Source organism: Cryptomeria japonica, chromosome 2, assembly GCF_030272615.1.
Source record: "Cryptomeria japonica chromosome 2, Sugi_1.0, whole genome shotgun sequence".
NCBI lineage: Eukaryota > Viridiplantae > Streptophyta > Pinopsida > Cupressales > Cupressaceae > Cryptomeria > Cryptomeria japonica.
In genome coordinates this window covers 432,112,155-432,136,890 of record NC_081406.1, presented here as the reverse complement: position 1 = coordinate 432,136,890, position 24,736 = coordinate 432,112,155, and the positions used below count along the sequence as shown (strand labels likewise).

The 24,736-nt window shown below is 50.7% G+C and overlaps 2 non-coding genes and 2 pseudogenes across 2 annotated transcripts; 2 read left to right on the top strand and 2 right to left on the bottom strand.

Moving 5' to 3' along the window:
- The first annotated feature begins 6,860 nt into the window (after window positions 1-6,860).
- On the top strand, window positions 6,861-6,979 carry LOC131873785 (5S ribosomal RNA; annotated as a pseudogene).
- Window positions 6,980-16,609: 9,630 nt separating this feature from the next.
- Window positions 16,610-16,728, top strand: LOC131031658 (5S ribosomal RNA). Its single transcript, XR_009103102.2, has one exon. It is a non-coding gene; the product is annotated as a 5S ribosomal RNA (ribosomal RNA).
- Window positions 16,729-21,140: 4,412 nt separating this feature from the next.
- LOC131031930 (28S ribosomal RNA) lies at window positions 21,141-23,385 on the bottom strand (annotated as a pseudogene).
- Window positions 23,386-23,602: 217 nt separating this feature from the next.
- On the bottom strand, window positions 23,603-23,756 carry LOC131031779 (5.8S ribosomal RNA). The gene has a single exon (XR_009103193.2). It is a non-coding gene; the product is annotated as a 5.8S ribosomal RNA (ribosomal RNA).
- Window positions 23,757-24,736: the final 980 nt, after the last annotated feature.

Sequence of the window (24,736 nt, the reverse complement as noted above, 5' to 3'; positions counted from 1 at the left end):
CAACAATAAGAGGAAGGGGATACTTATTTTTGATGGTCAACTTGTTCAGGGCCTTGAAGTCGATACATAACCTCAATGTTCCATCTTTCTTCTTCTGGAACAACACAGGCGCCCCATACGAAGAACGGGATGGCTTGATGTAACCCACCTCAAGCAGCTCCTCCAACTGCCTCTTCAGTTCTACCATCTCGGGACTAGATAACCTATACGGAGCCTATGTTGGTGGCTTCGCCCCTGGTACCAATTCAATCTTGTGATCTACAGTTCTCCTCTCTGGGAGTTGAGCAGGTAGTTTGACTGGCATAGTGTCCTCAAATTCCAGAATGACTTCCTCTACTTCAAGTGGAATGGGTGTCTCCTGCACATCTTCAAGTTCATCCCAACCTCCAAGTAGCGCTGCCAAAAACATCAGTTCCTTACCATGCTTCTTGGCCACCTTTTTCATTACCAATGCTAAAATCATCAGAGCCTTCCTAGACTATCACCTCTTTGTCATCTTCACCAAGCATGTCTGCTTCAGATCTAAAAACACCAACGAATCTAGGTGAGGTATCACCACAACCTTGCTGATCTTCAAAAACTCCTGACCCAAAATCAACTCGAAATCATCCATTTCGATCACTGTCAGATCCATGCGACCCTGCCACGGGCCGACTTTCAGTGGTATGTCCCGGACAATACCATGTATCTTTTTGAATGGGGAATTCACCACCTTGAAAGAGCATGCATCTGCTTGCACCTTCAACCCTAGATCTCTAGCTCTCGTGACTGAGATAAAGTTGTGAGTAGCTCCTGTATCCACCATAGCCACTGTGTACTTCCCACTCAACTGGGCCTCCACGTAACACAACTTATTGTGGTTCTCACGTTCGGTAGCCATTGCCCTAGGCTGCTCGGTGGCATTGACTGCACCCAAACGCTGGATCACACCCATCGTTACAATCTGACCATCCTGTTCTGCTGACATCTATGTAGAGTTCAACCTCTGCCACTACGGACATTCTCTCGCCCAATGATCTGAGCCTCCACAGATGAAACACCCATGCCCTCTCTTGTCATTCTTTGACTCGGTGTCTCTCGAACCTTTGCTGGAACCTTTACCAGATGAGGACTTCCTTGTCCTTCTCTATTTGCTGCTAGAAGAGTCCCCCTTTCCCTTAGACTTTCCATCATCCTTGGGTTGGAACTGCTTCTTGTCTTTCTTCGACGGATAGGATCCACCCGATGCACCTAGTGCCTTCAGCCAATCCTTGTAGTCAACCAGTCGATCCATGACTGAAATGGCCTCCTCGACATTTGGAACCTTCAGCTTCTATAGCTCGTTCTAAGCCCATGGTGCCAGACCCTTCAAGAAGTGGTACAACTTGAAATCTTGATCCATATTTGGAAATTCCAACATAAGGACCCAGAAAGCTTTGATATAATCTCGGATCTTCCCTATTTGCTTCAGGTCTGAAAGCTATTTGAAGGAGGTCCAACCTGCATTCTCTAGCTTGAGCTGCTCTTTGAGTGTGTCCCGCAACTCATCCCATGTGTCTACCTTGACTACCGACCTACCAGCCTCCATTTCCTAAAGTCTGGTCCTCCACCAAAGCTTTGCTGCTCCAGTGAGGAATCCTATGGCCATCTCCACCTTTTCTTCATCCGGAAATCCCCTCATGGATTTCAGGTACCTACCCATGTCAAAAAAGAAATTCTCCATGATCTTGTCATCTCGATCACCCTCATACTTTTCAGGTGGTGTCACTCTTGCACCCTTGGTAATCCCTACTTGAGAAACACAACTCTTGACAAACTCAATCTCCTGAAGAGCCTTCTTCAACTCGTCTTTGATTCTAACTGATTCTTGCTGTTCATGTCCATACAGGACCTAGAGATCCTTGATCTCACCTTCAGCAACATCTAGTCTTACCTTGGCAGCCTCCGCACGCGCCGGCAGCTCCATCTCTTCCAAAGCCTCCAAACGGTTTCTCACTTCAAGAAGTCGCTCCTTTTTCTTGGACCTCTTAGTGACATGAATATGGGGCGAGCCCTGCTCCCCCTCTGACTCCTCGTCAGCATCCCCCGCTCTTGACTTCATCATGAATACTATAAACTGAACTCCCTTTTAGTGTGCTAGCTTGGGGTATCAAAACCTTGTGCTCTGATACCAACTGTCACGGGGCTAGGTTTTCCCGTGCGGCACCGACGATCTTTTAGGTACTTTTCTATGAGATCCAAGCACTTCCAAGAACTCGGACTACGCCTGTAAGCACTCCCAAGCTCCAGAACCTGCACACACACTTGCACAACACGTACAAACCTGCACAGTGGAATCCTTACATAATAACACAATGTTGGGGCAATAAGATAGCTTTATTGATCTGAAGAATGGCCCCTGGCCCAGTCTACAAACAATTCCAACTATATCGTTGGTCACTACCCTGAGTACTTCCCCAGCACCCGATTACAAGTTCCCGCCCCTGGATCAACGTCCACTCTTGAAACACCGGTACAAATACCACTGTACCTCACCCCTGGCTGTAGCTTCTCACGTAAACTCTTGATCCACAAAGACCTTGTCTCCTTTGGAACTCAACCTAGCGCACCACTAACTCTCTTGTGAGCCCGCGATGACTTATCTAGTACAAGACCCAAGCCCCCTCCCTAAACGGGGACTCCATGTCGCTCTGCTACTCTGCTGCTACTCCTACTTCACCTCTGCTCTGCAATCGCTCTGAACACCTTTGCTCGCTGGAATGCGGTTTTGGTCCTCCTTGGATTTCTCCACCATGAACCTTCTCCTGTGGGAAAGTAAAGCACAATGTAGATATGTTCTCTCGTGAACAGTCGGGGTACTCTGCTTCCCAATATATAAGTTTTTCATCCAGTTCTCACACATCTGTAGCTTGGCCATATCCATATGTTCGTCACCACAACTTCCACCTGCTAAGAATAACAAGGGACTTACAACCCCAGAAGCATACTGGTCTCCCTAAGATAGCAGCCCCTTACATAAGCTATTTGTCCGATTCCCACACCTATGTAGTTTGCACCTCCGATCAGGACATCGACCCTAACTTCCGAACTTGGCTGCAACGACTGCACCAGCGCCTTGGTGCGCACCTTGCAGTGCATAGTGCCAACATTCGCCTTCTTGTGCATGGCAGGTCATCGGACCCAAATTCTGACCTCATGAGCATACCTACTAATCGAATGGATCATCAGACCCAACTTCCAACTTTATCCATAGCACAGGGTCTTTGAGATTGGCGCGGTGTGCTCAACCTGGGGAGTCGACCCATCGAAGCATACACCTCCCCTATATAAGTTATTTGTCTGAATCTCACACCTCTGTAGTTTGTACCGCCGATCAGGACATCACCCCCAACTTCTGAACTCGCCTGCATTGACCGCACAAGCGCCTTGGTGTGCACCAAAGTGCACTCCAGAGGTGCGCACCAAAGTGCACACTTTTCGTGCGCTCCAAAGGTGCACACATTTGGTGCACACAAGTGCACACCTAGGTGAGCACCTTCGACCACACCTTGTAGCACACCAAACTCCAACTTTTGACTTCATCTGCAATGCAGGGTCTTTGAGGTTGGCGCAATGCACACAACTAGGGGAGTCAACCCATCAAACCCAACACCTCCCCTATATAAGCTATTTGTCTGATTCTCATACATGTGTAGTCTGCAGGAGCGATTAGGACATCGACCCCAACTTTTGACTTCTTAACGAAAACAAGGTCTTTGAGGTTGATGTAATGTGCACAACCAGGGGATTTGACCCATCAAACCCAACACCTCCCCTATATAAGCTATTTATCTGATTCTCATACATGCATAGCCTGCAGAAGCCATTTGGACATTGACCCCAACTTTTGACTTCTTAACGAAAACAAGGTCTTTGAGGTTGGCGTAATGCGCACAGCCAAGGGAGTTGACCCATCAAACCCAACACCTCCCCTATATAAGCTATTTGTCTGATTCTCATACATGTGTAGCCTGCAACAACGATTAGGACATCAACCCCAACTTCCAAATTCATCTGCGTTGACTGCACCAAAGGTGCACGCCTTGGTGCACACCAAAATCCGACTTCCAACTTCTTCCGCAATGCAAGGTCTTTGAGGTTGGCACAGTGCGCACAACCAAGGGAGTCGACCCACCAAACGCAATACCTGCCCTATATAAGCTATTTGTCTAATTCTCATAAATGCATAGTCTGCAGCAACAATCAGGACATCCACCCCAACTTTTGACTTCTTAAACAAGACAGGCTCTTTGAAGTTGGTGCAGTGCACACAACCAGGGGAGTCGACCCATCAAACGCAACACCTCCCCTATATAAAGCTATTTGTTTGACTCTCATACATGTGTAGTCTGTAGTAGTGATTAGGACATTGACCCCAACTTCTGAATTCATTTGTATTGACCACACCAAAGGTGCGTGCCTTGGTGTGCACCCTGGAGTGCACTTTGGTGCTCACCTCGGTGCACACTTTGGTGTGCACCTCGGAGTGCACCAAAGGTGTACACTTTGGAGTGCACCACATAGGGTCTTTGAGAGGTTGGCACAGTGCACAAACCAAGGTGGGTGTTGAGGTACGCGTTGCGGTGGGTGGGTGCTAGGGTGCGCTCCATGGTGGGTGCCAGGGTGGGTGCGTGCTAGGGTGGATTCCAAAGAGGGTCATGGGGTGGGTGCCAAGGTGGGTTGGTGATATAGTGGGTTCAAAGGTGGGTACTAGGGTGGGTTCCATGGTGGGTCATAGGTTGGGTGCGAGGATGCATGGGTGTTAGGTTGGGTGCCAAGGTGGGCTCCTGGGAGGGTGGGTGCTAGGGTGGGTCATAGGGTGGGCGCTAGGGTAAGCTACAATGTGGGTGCCAAGGTGGGTAATAGGCTTGGTGGGTTCTAAATTGGGTGCCAAGGTGGGTGTGCACCCACCTTGCCCGAGGTGGGTGCCAAGGTGCCAGTGTGGGTGGGTGCTAAGGTGGATGCCAAGGTGGGTGAGAAGGTGGGTGATAGGTTGAGTGGTAGGATGGGCGTGTGCCAAGATGGGTCACAGGGTGGGTGCCGAGGTGGGTGGGTGCAAGGGTGGGTAGGTGTCAAGGTGGGTGGGTGCTAGGTTGGGTTCCAAGGTGGGTGCGAGGGTAAGTGTCAAGCTGGGTCATAGGTTAGGTGCTTGGATGGGTGAGTGCTAGGGTGCAAATGTGCCAGGGTGGGTACTAAGGTGCATCACAGCTTGGGTGCTAGGATGGGTCAGTTCTAGGGTGAGTGATAAGGTGGGTGCAAAAGTGTCAAGGTGGGTGCCGAGGTGGGTGCCAAGTTGGGTTCCAAGGTGGGTGCCAAGTGGGCGACTGCTATGGTGGATGCCAAGGTGGGTCACGGGGTGGGTGCCAAGTTGCTAGGTTGGGTTCCAAGGTGGGTGCCAAGGTGGGTGCTAGGGTGCGTGGGTCACAGGGTGTGTTCCAAGGTGTGTCACAAAGTGGGTGCCAGGATGGGTGCACACCCATCCTGGCCAAGACGGGTGTGAGGGTGGGTTCCAAGGTCAGTCACAGGCTAGGTGCTAGGATGGGTGGGTGCCAAGGTGGGTCACAGGGTGGGTGCCAAGGTGGACTCCAGGGTGGGTGTACACCCACCCTGGCCAAGGTGGGTCACAGGTTGGGTCCTAGGGTGGGTAACGGGGTGGGTACTAAGGTGCGTGCCAAGGTGGGTCATAGGGTGGGTTCCAAGGTGGGCACCAGGGTGCGTGTGCACCAACCCTGGCCAAGGTAGGTCACGGGGTGGTTGTCGGGGTGGGCATCAAGGAGCCAAGGTGGGTGGCAAGTAGCCAAGTTGCATGCCAAGGTGGGTGTTGGGGTGGGTGCCAAGGATCCAAGGTGGGTGCCAAGGAACCAAGGTGGGTGTCTGGGTGGGTGTCGAGGTGGGAGCCTGGGTGGGTCCCAAGGTGAGTGCAAAGGTGGGTGCTAGGGTCAAGGTGAGTGCCAATGTGGGTTCCAAGGTGCCAGGGTCAAGGTGAGTGCCAATGTGGGTTCAAAGGTGCTAAGTTGGGTGCGAGGTTGGGTGCCAGGGTGGGTGGGTGCCAAGGTGTGCTAGGTGGAAGCCCAGGTGGGTCGACATCCCATGAGTGTAAGGTTGGGTGCCTGATGGGTGCTTCTTGTCAAGTTTTAGTCGTCGAGACTCATTTCGAGCCTCAGAGGTCGTTTCTTGTCCGGTTGCCCTATCTTTGACCTGGGAACCCAATTTTGGTCCTCGGGTCCCATTTTTTTTGTCTCGCATCCCACTTTTGGCCTGCGGCCTTTTTGGGGTCGATTCTCATTTTGGGCTTCAGAGCATGTTTCTTCTCCTAAAAAAAAATATTTGTTTATTAAGTCTTGGAACACATTTTTGTTCTCGTGGACCCATCATGGGTCTTGGAATGCATTTGTGGTCCTTGGATCCCATTTTGCATCCCGAAACTTGTTTTTGGTGCTTGATCCCTATTTTGGGTGCCCACCCTGCACCAAGTACGCACCTGGGGCAAATCGAGCGCCTTGGTGCACCAGGGCAAGATCGAGCATGCACAGGTTGTTGCGTCGAGGTGGTTTGTGGGCACCACGATGCAGATGGGACACTACATGCACTTGGGCAGGTCAGGTGCGCACCCAGGCCAGGTCGGGTGCGCACATGATGCCTCATCTAGGTGCACGCTTGTAGGCCGAGCTAGGTGCACACCTGACACCCGGGCAAGGTGCGTGCACCTAGGCAGGGTTCACACTTGGCGAACGGGGTGCACTTGGCGAGGGAGGGTGTGCACCTCGGTAGGGGTGGGTGGCCAGGGTGGATTCGCACGTGGGTCACGGTTTTTTAAGTACACACTGCGACAAGCTCATAACGGGTGCGATCATACCAGTGTTAGTGCACCAGATCCCATCAAAACTCCATAGTTAAGCACGCTTGGGCCGGAGTAGTACTAGGATGTGTGACCTCTCGGGAAGTCCCCGTGTTGCACCCTTTTTTAGTTTTTCATCGGGTGTCACAATGCTATTTGAATGAACCTTTTGCCTGTTTGTGTTCTCGTCGGGGTCGAGCTGGGGTGCGGTGCCTACACTACCGCACGCATGGGAGTGACACCAAGCGCACACCTGAGGTGCACCGAGCACACAGGCCACGGTGCAACCCGGGCATTGTGTGCGCACCCCGGTGTGCCCGACGTGCTGTGCGTACACCCAGGTGAAATTGGTGTGCACCTCGGCTAGTGCACGCTTGGTCGAGTCGCGCATGTTGGCCAAGGTGCACAGCGATGTTTCTTACTCTAGGGTTCCACACCAGACGCTCGGGACAGGTGAGCGAAGCTGGGCGGCACCAGGTGCACGCTCGGGGTAGGTGCACACAGCTGGAGAGCACTTTGGAGCGCACCAGAGGTGCGCACCTTGGAGCACACTTCAGAGCGCTCCTCGGTGCGCATCAATGATGCGCTCCATTCAAAAGTTTCTTGAAAAGGCAAAAAAAGTTGAGATTATAGAATTTCCCACTTGAGAGATTGTCAAAAAATAAAAATTGAAGGAAACGCAGGTGCCAAGGTGTGCACGCCCAGGTGCGCAGCCCAGCCAAGGTGTGCGTACCAAGGTGCGGACCCTAGTGAAGGTGCATGCAAGGTGCGTACCCAGGGCAAACAGGACAATTAACCCAACTTTCAACTTCGCGTGCACCTGCGCACCTTGGAGCGCACGAGAGGTGCGCACCTTGGAGTGCACTTCGGAGTGCTCCTTAGTGCTCACTAATCTTGGGCACCTCGGAGCGCACCATGGCACCCACCAAGGTGTGCGCAGCAAGGTGCGCACCCTGGCGAAGGTGCGCACCTGGGGCAAACCGAGCTCTGACTTCGTGCGCACCTTGGAGTGCACAAAAGGTGCGCACCTTGGAGGACACTTAGTAGTGAACCTTGGTGTGCACCTCGGAGCGCACCATGGTGCCCACCAAGGTGCACAACCTAGCCAAGGTGTGCACACCCCAGGCAAATCGAGCTCCGAATCATGCACACCAGAGGTGCATGCCATCATGCGCACCTTGGAGCACACTTTGAAGTGCTCCTTGGTGCGCACCAATGTTGCACACCTCAGAGTGCACCCGAGGAAAACAAGGCAATTAACCCGACTTTTGACTTCGTGCGTACCTCAGAGCACTCCTGAGTTCACACCTCGGAGCACACTGAGGTGCGCACCTTTGATGCACTGCCTTCACCAATTTCTAGAAAAGGCAAAAAAACATTGAGAAAGTGTGCACACCGAGGTGCCCACCCTAGCGAAGGTGCATGCGAGGTGTGCACCCGGGGCAAACTAGGCTCCGACTTCGTGCACACCAAGATGCGCACCTTGGAGCACCTTGGAGGGCCATGGTGCACACCTTGGAGCACACTTCAGAGCACTCCATGGTGCCCACCAAGGTGCGCAACCCAGCCAAGGTGTGCGCACCAAGTTGCCCACCACAACAAAGGTGCACGCAAGGTACGCACCCGGGGCAAACCGTGCTCCGACTTCGTGCACACAGCACCTTGGAGCACACTTCAGAGCGCTCCTTGGTGTTCACCATGGTGCCCACCAGGGCGCGCAACCCAGCCGAGGTGTGCGTGTTATCACTGTTTTTAAAATTGGGTTCTTCTTTCCCCATAATTGGCTATGGTACCTTGAAAATTTTTCGAATGAGGTGTAATCCTAAGTGCTTCAGCTTTGTTCTAAACCTTAGGGGTTTAAGGGTTTTAATTTTTTAGACTCTTTCCTTGTTAAGCCCTCTGGTTTCTATTTTGCCGTTACTTTATTTCACTTAAGTCATGGGTCATGGGGTCGTAGGAAGTGTCCCCCCTTGTTATTTACCTAGGCGGTTATGTTGATTATTTGAAAAAATTTCACCTTGTATTATTTCATTCTAAAGTGTCGGGCCCAGTAAACGTTGATCAACTTGAGAAAGGATCCGACGGTCAGCGCTATTTCGCAAGGGTTAAGTGCTCACCCTTTAAAGCCGCGAAATAGCGAGAATGAATATCAGCCGTCCATGTGTCATGACGGAGGAAGTGAAAGGTATAGCTGTCAGAGATAGTCGGAGCCCCGTGGCTTTCTTCTGGCATATTAAAAGGTAGCACGTGGCACAAGTCACCACAGTCAGCGGGTCAGGACCAAGGGTTCAAATGTGGGCCCCAAAGATGAGTCGGCTTACAGGTGGAGATGACTTGGCAGGGACAGCTCTTACAATTTATCGAGACCCCGTGGCTCCTTCTAGCAAATGAAAAATTGACAAGTCAGCTCCGAAAGTGACAAGGCGCCAGGTGTCCATGACGTGTCCGTGGGCCCACCGTCTCTGAGAGCCTTCTTAAGGGGTTAAATACTGATCAACTTGAAGGATGATCCGACGGTCGGCGCTATTTCGCAAGGGTAAAGTGCTCACCCTTTAAACCCGCGAAATAGCGAGAATGAATATCAGCCGTCCACGTGTCTTGATGATGACATAAGAGACAGACCTGTTGAGATGAAAGTGGGACCCCCCATGGTTCTTCTTTTGGCCAGTGATAGAGCGACAAATTAGCACAGCAGGTGACTAGGTGCCAGGTGTTGGTGACGACTCAGCGGGCCCACCATTTCTGAGGACCTTTTCAAAGGATTAAAAGGTGATCAACTTGAAGGATGATCCGACGGTTGGTGCTATTTCACAAGGGTGAGGTGCTCACTTTTTAAAGCCGCAAAATAGCGAGAATGAATATCGGCCGTCCACGTGTCTTGATGATGACATGGCCAAAAAGGGAAAATATGGGCTCGCCACAGTATAAAGGGAGACATTCGGCCAGTATCAAAACAGAATGCGAAGGGATTTTCTAAGCCAATGGTCGGATGCCGCGTGGTATTATGTAGCCAATAGAAAGACAGGACCCAGATTAAAGACAAAGCTGTCAAAATGAAATTAATAGTGAGACACTTGCAGGAAGGCTGCGACCCGTTGGAGCTAGAATATGAATTCTCGTATGAATTCGATTTTAAAAGGACGACCGAAGCATGCAGAATCAATGTCATAGTTAAGGCCCAGAGTACAAGCATTTGATTTCTTAACAACCAAGTGTAGATATCTTTTAAAAGATTCTACAGAAGAATAACATAGAGTTATCTTTTTCAAATACAGAGAAGGTCAATCAGTTGCAGAGCGAATTCTTTCAAGCAAGCATCAGGTTCTTTCTTATTTTGCAGCTGTTCTTGTGTGGTGTAATAAGTGAAATTATTCTCGTGTTACAGGAGTGTTTAAGAAGTGATATTCATCTTGTTGCATTTTCAAATGGCTCCTAAAAGGGAATTTTCTGGCAAGGTTGATTATTTAGAAAGAAGTGTATGTGATGACTTTTTAGAGCAGTTGACGCTGTCAACTAACCAGGCATCTAAGGCCAAGGAATTAGTACCCAGGGCTCCCCGTCTGAAAATTGGAGAAGGATTATATGACAAAGGTAATTGGTTGAGAGACCCACAGGTTGGAATGTCTGGGTTGGGGCTGTTTAGAATCGGATTTGGAATGAGAAATTCTCCTGCTCCTCAAAATAGTGTTTGGGAACTAGATGTTGGGAAATTAGTAGTCCCAAGAGTATTCATGGATACAGACTTGCTAACCCAAATGGCATTAAATTATGATTCAATCACAAGATGCATCCGGGATGTAAATGGGAAAACCCTCGTGGAAATCAGTGCAGAAGAACTGAGAACAGCGTTTGGGCTCAGTGAGTTTACAAACTTCTTGGAACCCATAAACTTCACACAATTAGCCTAGGTGTACAGTGCACAGAGGAGTCATCTTAGGAATGGGCCTCTTAAAGAACTTTTTCTGAAAATAGGAGGGTTAGCAGTTGTAGGGCCCAACACGCAAGAGCCTTTTTCATTGAGTATGTATACCTTGAGGGCGAAAGGGATGTATTGGGCACTTTGCCAAGTTCTAGGAGAGGATGCTGAATCAAATATGCCAAACCATTACTTGTTAATGATTGTTCAAATTTTGAATCCTTCTCTTGCTATTACATTTGATTATGCTTCTTATGTTGCCAATGCTATCCATGGTGGGTTGATAGGAATAAAAAATGGGAAGGTGGATAGGCCATTCGGATGGTACTCACTCTTGATGCACCTTTTTCTCTTCAAAGGTGGTGATTATTTCGCCAGTGGAATGGACCTGGTAAAAGAGAAGGAAGGAGAGAAAATGCCAGTACAACTATGGAGTACTGTGTTGTCATGGGACAGAGAGGATGCTAGTTTTCTAAAATTCGATAAATATTTTGCATCCAAAATAAGGACTCTCCTTTACTCTGATAACCCAAGAGTCCCCAAGGTTCTTTTGGAATTCTTAAGGCCAAAAGAATTCGTAGAGAATATCAAGATAGTTCATAACTGGGGTGATATGTACTTATATCCAGTCTCCATAGTTTTCAGAGTTTTTGGTTTCAGAGGCACCCCATTTTTGTTACCCTACCAGGTCCCCCTCAAAGTAGGAACAACTGAGATCCTTAGACAAATTGGTGGCCTACAAGAGGCAGAGCTAACAGGCAGAGGTAAAGGGACAATTTTCCCTGCAGCTACAGTAGCCCACCAATTTGTAATTACAAAGGGAGGTTGGAATTATTTTGAGGATTTCCTCAAACCCTACCATTTATCCACTGTAGTGTCCAGGTGTGCTGATCCAGAGGGCTTCTACAATGGTGTGTTCCGGAAGAAGGTAGCATGCAGAGGTAGGCCTCATCAATTCCACTTTCCTAAAGACCTCATCAGGAATGAATTTGACTTAGATGAACAGGAATTGAGGAAAGAAAAATGGGTGGCTTACAAGAAAGCCTTGGATTTTGTGCATCAATTTGATGCAAGCTATGACCCATTGTCTAGCTTCTTCCCATTGGAAGAGAAAATAAAATTTTTGATAGTGTGCTTTGAAGATGTGATGCAAACATTAAAGGAGAAGAGGGAAGCTGTAATTAAGAATAACCCTGAAAAGGCAAGAATGATTTTAGGTAAGTCAGCTTCCACTAAAGCAATCCCTCCTGGTGACTACACCCTGCATAAGAAATCAGGTTACAGTGTGCTGGTGTCTACAACAGGGGAGCCCTCTTCAAGCAAAGGAAAGAGGAAGGTACAAGATGTCATTGACATCCAGGACAGCCCAAAGAAGCAAAGGGTGGGGAAGGAAGTGCAATCAGATACACCCTTGTATTCCCCATCCCAATCCCCTATCCATATAGGAGATGAACAAGCAGCAACTGAATACCTCTCTCAGTTGGGCAACTTGGGAGAGATTGCATACACTTATGATGAGGTGGAAGAAGGGATGCCAGAAGAGCCGACTGAAGCACAAATGGATATCACCTCAACTGAACTTAAAGGCCAGGAGTGGGATCCTGAGATAAAGAAGGCCAGTAGTGCCTTTTTAGCTGATGATAGCTTTGTCACATCTGAAGCATTCATCCAATTTATCTGGAAGCAGCATATAGATAAATATAATGCTAGATGTGAAGCAAAAAAGGCAGAGCAGCCTAATAAAGATCCAGCCTCAGTGGAGGAAGAAATAAAACAGGAGATGATGGAAGAATTCAAAACCATCACTCCTGAACAGGGAAGAGATCTAGTAGCACAAGTTGGAGTGCTCATTTTACCAGAATGGAATATTGCTGATGCTCTAGTACTAGATGTAGTAAGAAAAGAGACTAAACCCATGGAAGGGGTTACATTCAGTAAGGACAATGCTGCACTAGTCATGTGGTCCCTCAAAAGAAATGAGGATAAGAAAGGTAAAGACACCTCAGGGACAAGTCACCTTGGTGAATTGATGATTAAAAGAGTAGAGAGTACAGGAGTAGTAGAGGCTGCTAGTACTGTGTTAGAGACTGCCAAATTCAGTGTTGCAGTGGCGGAAAAGGAAGCCAAAGAAAAGGAGGCCCTCCAGATTAAATTGGAAACAGTTTTGAGGGCCTATGACAGGGTCAAGGAGGAGGTGAGAGGCAAAGATAGCATCATTGCCAAATTGCAGAGCCAGCTGATGGGAGAACACCAACAAGGTGAGTCTTCAACATTGATGATCGCCTCCTCTCCTGCAAGACCCCCACCTACTAGCCCCATCATTGAGCTCCCACCATCTCCTGCGCCTTCCAGCTCTCAAATGATTGAGATAACTCCCCAAGAATTGGAGAACCTAAAGCAAACTCAGGCCTTTTATGCGGGGAAGTATGAGGAGAAAATAAAAGCCACAATCTCTATTTTTGTAGACACTATAAATGCCTCACTGCTTCACAATAGTGTGGGAAAGATCATGGAGATATGGAATGAATCAAGGAGAGATAAGGCCATTTTGACACCCATTTTTGACAGATGGAGGCCTAGGGAGCAAGACTTAGAGTTCATGTGTGTTTCCTGTGATGAAGCAAGAGCTAACCCCATTATCAAATCCACTTCTGATATCACTAAGAGTTTATTGCAATTGGCAACAGAGGTGGATAATGTGGAAAGAAGGGTTAAATTGCTTAAGAAGGAATACACTGATCAAGTTTGTGAGTTGCTCCCAGGGATTTTTGCCAATCCGGATTTGTTGAAAGATAAACAAATATGGCTTAAAGAGATCGAAGTCAAATTGTCAGCAAGGGTAAAGGGAATCATTGATCTTGATGATACCTCTTTCTTTGTTATAACAATACAGGAAATAGAAAAAATTAAGTCACACTATAGCTTTCTTAATTCAGAAGTCAACAAACTGAGAAATTCTTGGAAAAGGTTGACTAAAAGTAAAGATGATGTGATTAATTTTTCATGGCCGACAGAAGAGACATATAATAAGTGGGAAGTTAAATATTCCACTCATGATCCGGAACAGTTGGAGAGCGCCCCTGAAAATCCAGAAGAGGTTGCAACTGAACAACCTGTTGAATAGACTGCAAAGGTTGAAAAGAGCGCATAACTGTTTCACGTAAAAATTGTAACCTCATCAATTTTGGAAATAACTATAACAAACTCTCCTCGAGAAGTCCGAATCTTTGTGCATCCATGTTGTTATAAATGGATACCAGGACTAGAGGGAAAGAGATCACAAAATTTTGTAAGAAAACGCTGCAGAAATTTATCTGAGCTTTTCTAAGTCTAATGGAGAATCAGAATTCATTGTAATACTCTTTGAAATGAATATCAATATACAGGCCATCGGTTTTGAGTAAAAGTTATGTGTTGTCTTCACATTTGTTCACAAGTTTATTTACTGTCTTTATTCTAAATGATCCAGGGTTGTTTAGTTTGAAAGGAATTGCAAAGCAATCTCAGTATAAGTGTTTGTTTTCTTTTCTCTTTAGAAGGGAAATTAAATACGCGGGATCACTCATACCAGTAAATTCTTTGGAGGGAACTGTGAATTTTGAGGACCATAGCTTAGTCTAGAATGATTGAATTCTTGTATGTGCTAGGCATATACCAGGATTAGTGGAAACCAAGCCGACGGGAGACATAAGGATATATTGTTTCAGAAGTGTTATTTGAATTTAAATGACTCTGTAACCTTGGATAAGGCACTGGTGTTAATCGAGGTTGTCTATTGCATGCTTTGTTGATCAAATATGCTGAAGTTAAGTATTGTTTCATCCTTTGTTTTTAGTTGCTTTCAAGGTGAATAAATCCACTGGTTTTCTGGACTGGTTTGCTGTGGATTTGTTGTTTAAAAGTGTGAAGTTAATTCACAAAAGGTATACCCACCTGGGCTCTAAGAAAAGCCCGAAGTGTAGAAGGTCTAACCAAACCTTGTCAGATGTTGTCTCTGGAATCTCCTTATTCTTGATGTCTTCTCAGCACCCATTTTAGATCCTATTATTTTAAGGGCATTGAAGGGAATCAGATTTTGAGAACAACAGTGCGCACCGAGGTGTCCACCACGGCGAAGGTGCATGCGAGGTGCGTACCCGGGGCAAACCAGGCTCTAACTTCGTGCATGCCATGGTGTGCACCATGGTGCCCACCAAGGCACGCAACCCAGCCAAGGTGCCCACCACGGCAAAGGTGCACGTGAGGTGTGCACCTAGGGCAAACGGGGCTCCAACTTCGTGCACACCGCACCTTGGAGCACACTTCAGAGCACTCCTTGGTGCACACCATGGTGCCCACAAGGGTGCGCAACCCAGCTAAGGTGTGTGCACCAAGGTGCCCACCCTAGCGAAGGTGCACGCGAGGTGCGCACCGAGGGAAAACCGGGCTTCGACTTCATGCACGCCGCACCTTGGAGCACACATCAGGGCGCTCCTGGGTTCGCACCAACATTGCAAACCGTGGTGGGCACCTTAGAGCACACCAAGGTGGGCAGCGAGGTGCGCACCTTTGATGCATTGCCTTCACTAATTTCCATAAAAGGCAAGAAAAAATGAGATTTTAAAATTTCTATTTTGAAAGATAGTGAAAAAAATGGAATGCGGGTGCCATCTTGAGCCCGCCCTGGTGCGCAGCCCAGGCAAGGTGTGCGCACCAAGCTGCCCACCCAAGCAAAGGTGTGCACGCAGGCAATTAACCCAACTTCCGACTTCATGCACGCCAGGGTTGGAGTGCACCCAACAACCGGGCCTGGGAAGAGCCAATGCAAGAAACCCTCCAAATGCTCAGACAAAAAAAGAGGGGGCACTCCAATAACCATGCTTCGGAGTGCACCTAGGGAAAACCCAGCCAAGGTGTGCACCAAGGTGCTCACCCTGGCAAAGGTGCACACGAGGTGCGCACCCAGGGCAAACTGGGCTCCAACTTCATGCACGCCACACCTTGGAGCACACTTCGGAGCATTCGTGGGTTCGCACCAGTGTTGCGCACCATGGTGGGCACCTCAGAGCACACCAAGGTGGGCAACGAGGTGTGCACCTTTGATGCGCTGCCTTCACTAATTTCCAGAAAAGGCAAAAAAAAATGAGATTTTAAAATTTCTGTTTTGAAAGATTGTGAAAAAAATGAAATGTGGGTGCCATCTTGAGCCCACCCTGGTGCGCAGCCCAGGCAAGGTGTGCACACCAAGGTGCCCACCATGGTGAAGGTGCGTACCCGGGGCAAATAGGGCAATTAACCCAACTTCTGACTTCGTGCATGCCAGGGTGGGTGCGCACCCAACAACCGGGCCTGGGAAGCCCCAATGCGAGAAACCCCACCAAACGCTCAGACAAAAACAAAGGGGGCGCTCCAATAACCATGCTTTGGAGTGCACTAGGAGCGTACCCAGGGCAAACCGAATGCCTTGGTGCACTAGGGCAAGATCGAGCATGCACCCGAGGTGCCCCGAACATGCACCAGCGTGCACTCGGCCCACATGTGAGCGCAGGTCATTGCGCCCAAGGTGGTGTGCGGGCACCGCGTTGCAGACGGGACACTGCACACACTTGGGCATGTCAGGTGCACACCCAGGCCGGGTCGGGTGTGCACACGACCCCCCGTCTAGGTGCACACACGTAGGCTGGGCCGGCTGCACACTCGATGCCTGGGCGAGGTGCGCGCACCCGAGCAGGGTTCACACTTGGCAAATGGGGTGCGCTTGGTGAGGGAGTGTGTGCACCTCGGCGGGGGTGGGTGGCCGGGGTGGATTCGCATGTGGGTCATAGTTTGCTAAGTACACACTGCGACAAGCTCATAACGGGTGTGATCATACCAGCGTTAGTGCACTAGATCCCATCAGAACTCCATAGTTAAGCACGCTTGGGCCGGAGTAGTACTGGGATGGGTGACCTCCCAAGAAGTCCTGATGTTGGACCCTTTTTTAGTTTTTCGTCGGGTGTCACAATGCTATTTGAATTAACCTTTTTCCTATTTGCATTCTCATCGGGGCCAAGCCGGGGTGCATTGCCCACACTACCACATGCATGGGGGCGACACCGAGCACGCACCCAAGGCACCCCGAGCACACAAGCCATGGTGCAACCCGGGCATTGTGTGCATACCCTGGTGCACCTGAGGTGCTGCATGCGCACCTAAGTGAAATTAGTGTGCACCTCAGCCAGTGCGCGCTCAGTCGAGTCACGCATGTTGGCCAAGGTGCACAACAATGTTTCTTACTCTAAGGTTCCACACCAGATGCTCGGGACAGGTGAGCGAAGCTAGGTGGGGCCGGGTGCGTGCCTGGGGCAGGTGCATGCAGCTAGAGAACACTTTGGAGCACACTTTGGAGCACTCCTTGGTGTGCACCAATGATGCGCTCCATTCAAAAGTTTCCTGAAAAGGCAAAAAAAGTTGAGATTATAGAATTTCCCACTTGAGAGTTTGTCAAAAAAAAAATAAAAAAAAATTGAAGGAAACGCGGGTGCCAAGGTGTGTGCGCCTGAGTGTGCAGCCCAGCCAAGGTGTGCGCACCAAGGCGCCCAGCCAAGGTGTGCGCACCAAGGCGCCCACCCTGGTGAAGGTTCACGCAAGGTGCGTACCTGGGGCAAACCAGACAATTAACCCAACTTTTGACTTTGCGCGCCCCTGTGCACCTTGGAGCACACGAGAGGTGCAAACCTTGGAGCGCACTTTGTAGCACTCCTTGGTGTGCACCAATCTTGGGCACCTCAGAGCGCACCATGGCATCCACCAAGGTGTGAAGCCCAGCCAAGGTGTGCGTAGTAAGGTGTGTACCCAGGGCAAACCGAGCTCCGATTTCGTGTGCACCTTGGAGCACACAAAAGGTGCGCACCTTGGAGGACACTTTGGAGCGAACCTTGGTGCGCACCTCGGAGTGCACCATGGTGCCCACCAAGGTGCACAACCCAGCTAAGGTGTGCGCACCCTAGGCAAACCGAGCTCTGAATCGTGCGCACCAGAGGTGCACGCCATTGTGCGTACCTTGGAGCACACTTTGGAGTGCTCCTTGGTGTGCACCGATGTTGCGCACCTCAGAGCGCACCCATGGAAAACAAGGAAATTAACTCGACTTTTGACTTCGTGCGCACCTCAGAGCGCTCCCGAGTTCGCACCTCAGAGCACACCGAGGTGCGCACCTTTGATGCACTGCCTTCACCAATTTCTAGAAAAGGAAAATCGGGCTCCGACTTCGTGCACGCCATGCTGCGCACCTTGGAGCACCTTGGAGGGCCATGGTGCGCACCTTGGAGCACACTTTGGAGTGCTCCATGGTGCCCACCAAGGTGCGCAACCTAGCCAAGGTGTGCGCACCAAGGTGCCCATCGTGGCGAAGGTGCACGCGAGGTGCGTACCCGAGGCAAACCGAGCTCCGACTTCGTGCATGCCGCACCTTGGAGCACACTTCGGAGTGCTCCTTGGTGCGCACCATGGTGCCCACCAGGGCACACAGCCCAGCCAAGGTGTGCGCACTGAGGTGCCCACCCCGACGAAGGTGCACGCGAGGTGCGCACCCGGGGCAAACTGGGCTCTGACTTCGTGCACGCCATGGTGCGCACCTTGGAGCACACTTCGGAGCGTTCCATGGTGCCCACCAAGGTGCGCAACCCAGCCAAGGTGTACGCACCAAGGCACCCACCATGGTGAAGCTGCACGCGAGGTACGCACCCGGGGCAAACTGGGCTCTGACTTCATGTACACCGCACCTTGGAGCACACTTTAGAGCGCTCCTTGGTGTGCACCATGGTGCCCACTAGGGCGCGCAACCCAGCCAAGGTGTGCACACCGAGGTGCCCACCCCAGTGAAGGTGCACACGAGGTGTGCACCTGGGGCAAATCAGACTCTGACTTCGTGCATGCCGCACCTTGGAGCACACATTGGGGTGCTCCCGGGTTTGCACCAGTGTTGCACACCGTCACTAATTTCCATAAAAGGAAAAAAAAATGAGATTTTAAAATTTCCGTTTTGAAAGATAGTGAAAAAAAGGGAATGCGAGTGCCATCTTGAGCCCGCCCTGGTGTGCAGCCTAGGAAAGGTGTGCGCACCAAGGTGCCCACCCTGGCGAAGGTGCGCACCCGGGCAATTAACCCAACTTCCGACTTCGTGCACGCCAGGGTGGGAGTGCACCCAAGAACTGATCCTGGGAAGAGCAAATGCAATAAATCCCACCAAATGCTCCAACAAAAAAAGAGGGGGCACTCCAATAACCCCGCTACGAAGCACACCCGAGGCAAACCCAGCCAAGGTGCCCACCCCGGTGAAGGTGCACGCGAGGTGTGCACCCGGGGCAAACTGGGCTCCGACAACGTGCACGCTGCACCTTGGAGCACACTTTGAAGTGCTTCTGGGTGCACACCGACATTGCACACTATGGTGGGCACCTTGGAGCACACCAAGGTGGGCAGCGAGGTGCACACCTTTGATGCGCTGCCTTCAGTAATTTCCAGAAAAGGCAAAAAAAAATGAGATTTTAAAATTTTTGTTTTGAAAGATAGTGAAAAAAATGGAACGCGGGTGCCATCTTGAGCCCGCCCTGGTGCGCAGCCCAGGTAAGGTGTGCGCACCAAGGTGCCCACATTAGCGAAGGTGCGCACCTTGGCAATTAACCCTACTTTCGACTTTGTGTGCGCCAGGGTGGGTGCACACCCAACAACCGGGCCTGGGAAGAGCCAATGTGAGAAACCCCACCAAACGCTCTGACAAAAAAAGAGGGGGCACTCCAATAACCCCGCTTCGGAGTGCACTCGGAGAAAACCCAGCCAAGGTGCCCACCCCGACGAAGGTGCATGCGAGGTGCGCACCCGGGGCAAACTGGGCCCCGACTGCGTGCACGCCGCACCTTGGAGCACACTTAGAAGTGATCCTTGGTGCCCACCAGGGCGCGCAACCCAGCCAAGGTGTGTGCACCAAGGTGCCCACCCCGGTGAAGGTGCACGCGAGGTGCGCACCCGGGGCAAATCGGGCTCCGACTTCGTGCACGCCACACCTTGGAGCACACATCAGGGCACTCCCGGGTTTGCACCAGCGTTGTGCACCATGGTGGGCACCTCGGAGCACACCAAGGTGGGCAGCGAGGTGCGCACCTTTGATGCGCTGCCTTCACTAATTTCCAAAAAAGGCCAAAAAAAACTAGATTTTAAAATTTCCGTTTTGAAAGATAGTGAAAAAAATGGAATGCGGGTGCCATCTTGAGCCCGCCCTGGTGCGCAGCCTAGGCAAGGTGTGCGCACCAAGGTGCCCACCCTGGCGGAGGTGCACACCCGGGGCAAATTGGGCTTCAACTTCATGCACGCCATGGTGCCCACCAAGGCGCACAACCCAGCCAAGGTTCCCACCGCGGCCAAGGTGCACGCGAGGTCCGCACCTGGGGCAAACTGGGCTCCGACTACGTACATGTTGCACCTTGGAGCACACATCGAAGCGCTCCTGGGTTTGCACTAGCATTGCGCAATGTGGTGGGCAGTGAGGAGCACACCTTTGATGCGCTGCCTTCACTAATTTCCAGAAAAGGCAAAAAAAAATGAAATTTAAAATTTCCATTTTGAAAGATAGTGAAAAAAACGGAATGCGGGTGCCATCTTGAGCCCGCCCTGGTGCGCAGCCCAGGAAAGGTGTGCACACCAAGGTGCCCACCCTAGCGAAGGTGCACACCCGGGGTGAACCGGGCTCTGACTTTGTGCATGCCATGGTGTGTACCATGGTGCCCACCAAGGTGCGCAACCCAGCCAAGGTGCCCACCACGGCGAAGGTGCACGCGAGGTGTGTACCCGAGGTGCGCACCCAGGGAAAACCGGGCTTTGACTTTGTGCACGCCGCACCTTGTAGCACACTTCAGAGTGCTCCTTGGTGCGCAGCATGGTGCCCACTAGGGTGCGCAACCCAGCCAAGGTCTGCACACCAAGGTGCCCACCCCAGCGAAGGTACATGCGAGGTGCACACCCGAGGCAAACCGGGCTCTAATTTCGTGCATGCCACACCTTGGAGCACACATCAAAGTGCTCCCGGGTTCGTACTAGCATTGTGCACCGTGGTGGGTAGTGAGGTGCACACCTTTGATGCATTGCCTTCACTAATTTCTAGAAAAGGCAAAAAAAATGAGATTTTAAAATTTCTGTTTTGAAAGATAGTGAAAAAAATGGAACGCGGGTGCCATCTTGAGCCCGCCCTGGTGCACAGCCCAGGCAAGGTGTGCGCACCAAGGTGCCCACCCTCACAAAGGTACACACCCAGGGAAAACTAGGCAATTAACCCAACTTCTACACCTCTCAAGTCATTTCACAAAGTCAGACTAGAGTCAAGCTCAACAGGGTCTTCTTTCCCCGCTGATTCTGCCAAGCCTGTTCCCTTGGCTGTGGTTTCGCTAGATAGTAGATAGGGACAGTGGGAATCTTGTTAATCCATTCATGCGCGTCACTAATTAGATGATGACACATTTGGCTACCTTAAGAGAGTCATAGTTACTCCTATCGTTTACCCACGCTTGGTTGAAATTCTTCAATTTGACATTACGAGCACTGGGCAGAAATCACATTGCGTCAGCATCCGCAGGGACCATCGCAATGCTTTGTTTTAATTAAATAGTCAGATTTCCCTTGTCCGTACGAGTTCTAAGTCAGTTGTTCGCCGCCTAGGGAAAGCCCCCCAAAGGGAGTGCCCTGCGTCTATCACCCGATCGACACGGGACGGCCTACCCTCGCTGCGGTAGTAGCTCGGGCAGGCCGCCAACAGCCCACAAGTTCGGGGCGCAGAACCCTAGGCCCAGCCCTCAGAGCCAATCCTTTTCCCAAAGTTACGGATCCATTTTGCCAACTTCCCTTACCTACATTATTCTATTGACCAGAGGTTGTTCACCTTGGAGACCTGATGCGGTTATGAGTACAACCGAGCGTGAACGGTACTCGGTCCTCCAAATTTTCAAGGGCCACCGAAGGCGTACCGGACACCACGGGACGTGTGGTTCTCTTCCAGCCACTGGACCCTATCTCCAATTGAACCGATTTCAGGGTGGGCAGGGTGTTAAAAAGAAGAGATAACTCTTCCCGAGGCCCCCTCCGATGTCTCCAGATTTCCTAACGTTGTCGTCCGCCACCACGTCCCAGTTTGGGAATATTAACCCAATTCCCTTTCGATGATCATGCAAAGTGCGCCCTTGAAACAAGGCTTCAACATCTCTTAGGATCGACTAACCCATGTCCAAGTGCTATTCACATGGAACCTTTCCTCACTTCAGTCTTCAAAGTTCTCATTTGAATATTTGCTACTACCACCAAGATCTGCACCGGGGGCCGGTCCACCCAGGCTCACACCCAAGGTTTCGCAACAACCCCCACGTCCTCCTACTCATTGGAGCCTAGCACTTGCCCCAATGGCTAAGTATAGGTTGTGTGCTTCAGCACCATCCATTTTCAGGGCTAGTTAATTTGGTAGGTGAGTTGTTACACACTCCTTAGCGAATTTCGACTTACATGACCACCGTCCTATTGTCTTAATCAACCAACACCCTTTGTGGGATCTGGGTTAGCATGCAATTTGGCACCGTAACTCAACTTTCAGTTCATCCCACATCACCAATTCTTCTTACCGAAAATGGCCCACTTGGAGCTCGCAATTCCATGGCATGGCTCAACGGAGCAGTCGCACCACCTTACCTATTTAAATTTTGAGAATAGGTTGAGGGCGTTACACCCCCGATGCCTCTAATCATTTGCTTTACCTGATAAAACTTGCACATGAGCTCCACCTATCTTGAGGGAAACTTCGGAGGAAACCAACTACTAGATGATTCAATAAGTCTTTCGCCCCTATACCCAAGTCAGATGAACGATTTGCATGTCAGTATCACTGCGGGCCTCCACCAGAGTTTCCTCTGGCTTCACCCTGCTTAGGCATAGTTCACCATCTTTCGGGTCCCAACAGGTGTGCTCGCACTCGAACCCTTCACAGAAGATCAGGGTCAGTCAGCGGTGCACCCCCTGAGAGGGGATCTTGCCAGTCAACTTCCTTGCGCCTCGTGGGTTTCCCAACCTGCCGACTCGCACCATTGTGATGGAGGTACAGTGCGACCAGAAGGCCGCGCTTATGCTATCGCAACGGCCCATTCTGGCACGCCCCCCGAGCTGAGCAGCGGACCTGCTGATGCTGTTCTGCATCTGACCAGGGTGCATCGCCTACCTCCATCCGCTTCCCTCCCAATAATTTCAAGCACTCTTTAACTCTCTTTTCAAAGTCCTTTTCATCTTTCCCTTGCAGTACTTGTTCGCTATTGGTCTCTTGCTCGTATTTAGCCTTGGACGGAATTTACCACCTGATTAGGGCTGCATTCCCAAACAACCTAACTCACCGATAGCGCCTCATGGTGCGGCAGGGTCCGGGCCCGATAGGGCTCTCACCCTCTCCGGCGCCCCCTTCCAGGGGAGTTGGGCTCGGTCCGTCACTGAGGATGCTTCTACAGACTACAATTCGGCAGGCGAAGCCACCGATTTTCATGCTGGGCTCTTCCCAGTTTGCTCGCCGTTACTAGGGGAATTTTGGTAAGTTTCTTTTCCTCTGCTTAGTGATATGCTTAAACTCAGCGGGTATTCATGCTTGACTTGGGGACGCGGCAAAGGGGCTGTGGGCCGGTTGAAGTTCCACACTTGGCCTCGCTCGACCCGCACAAACCAACGCCGACCTGCATAGGCCACCGCTCATCGCGATGGGGTGAGGGACCTCGTGCTCATTTCAGCCGACCACGTCGCTGGCGGGCACGGATGGCCATCTCTACTCCTCCGTGCAGGAGGGCGATTTTGGAGTGCGACGCCCAAGCAGACGTGCCCTCGACCGAGGCCTCAGGCGCAACTTGCGTTCAAAGACTCGATGATTCATGGGGTTTTGCAATTCACACTAAGTATCTCATTTCGTTACATTCTTCATCATGGCGAGAGTTGAGATATCTGTTGCCGAGAGTCATGCTTTTATCTTATTCATGTTTATTTTCTGGCGACCCAAACGCACAAAGGCACTTGGGCCACCCTTCAATGTTTTGGAATTCTTGGTGCAGGTCACACCGATGTAGGGTGTTTGACACGAACCATCTGCCAGTACAAGGGGGCACTGGAAGGGTGTGTGTCCCCGCCCCATTGCATTGCACAAGAGGATGCCACCTCGAGAGAACCCTGCAGCCAGAGGATGGGTCCAACCCCATGAGCAATCGCTTGAGAGTGCACTTGTCAGCAGCGGGGAATGCTCCAAGTGACATGTTGTTCCCCTAGGAGACGTAATGGGGCATTGCAGTAATCCCGACTTCCCATCGTAGAACTGACGGATCATCAGGACGATGCCACGCGCGTAATCGGGGGCATGCAAACTCGACAGGATAGAGACTCGGCCTCTCTTGAAAAGGGCATGCACCTGATCACGGCATTTGATCACCTCAAGCCGACGGTGTGGAACCTAGGGCCAAACCATGCAACAAGGCCCAACCGTCCACACATCGTCGAGGGCAGGGGTCGAGAAGGCGGCGAGCTTAGCATGCCTCCCTTGCCTCCTCCCCTGCACGATTCAGGGGCCAGAATCAAAAATGATCCTACCACAGGTTCACCTATGGTAACCTTATTACGACTTCTCCTTCCTCTAAATGATAAGGTTCAATGAACTTCTCGCAATGTCGGCGTGATCCGTACACTTCACCGGATCATTCAATCGGTAGGAATGACGGGTGGTGTGTACAAAGGGCAGGGACGTAGTCAATGCGAGCTGATGACTCACACTTACTAGGAAGTCCTCGTTGAAGATCAATAATTGCGATGGTCTATCCCCATCAAGATGCAAAATTTGGCAAGATTTCCCGAACCTTTCAGGCCAGGGAGAAAAACTCGTTGGTTGCATCAATGTAGCGCGCGTGCGGCCTAGAACATCTAAGGGCATCATAGACCTATTATTGCCTCAA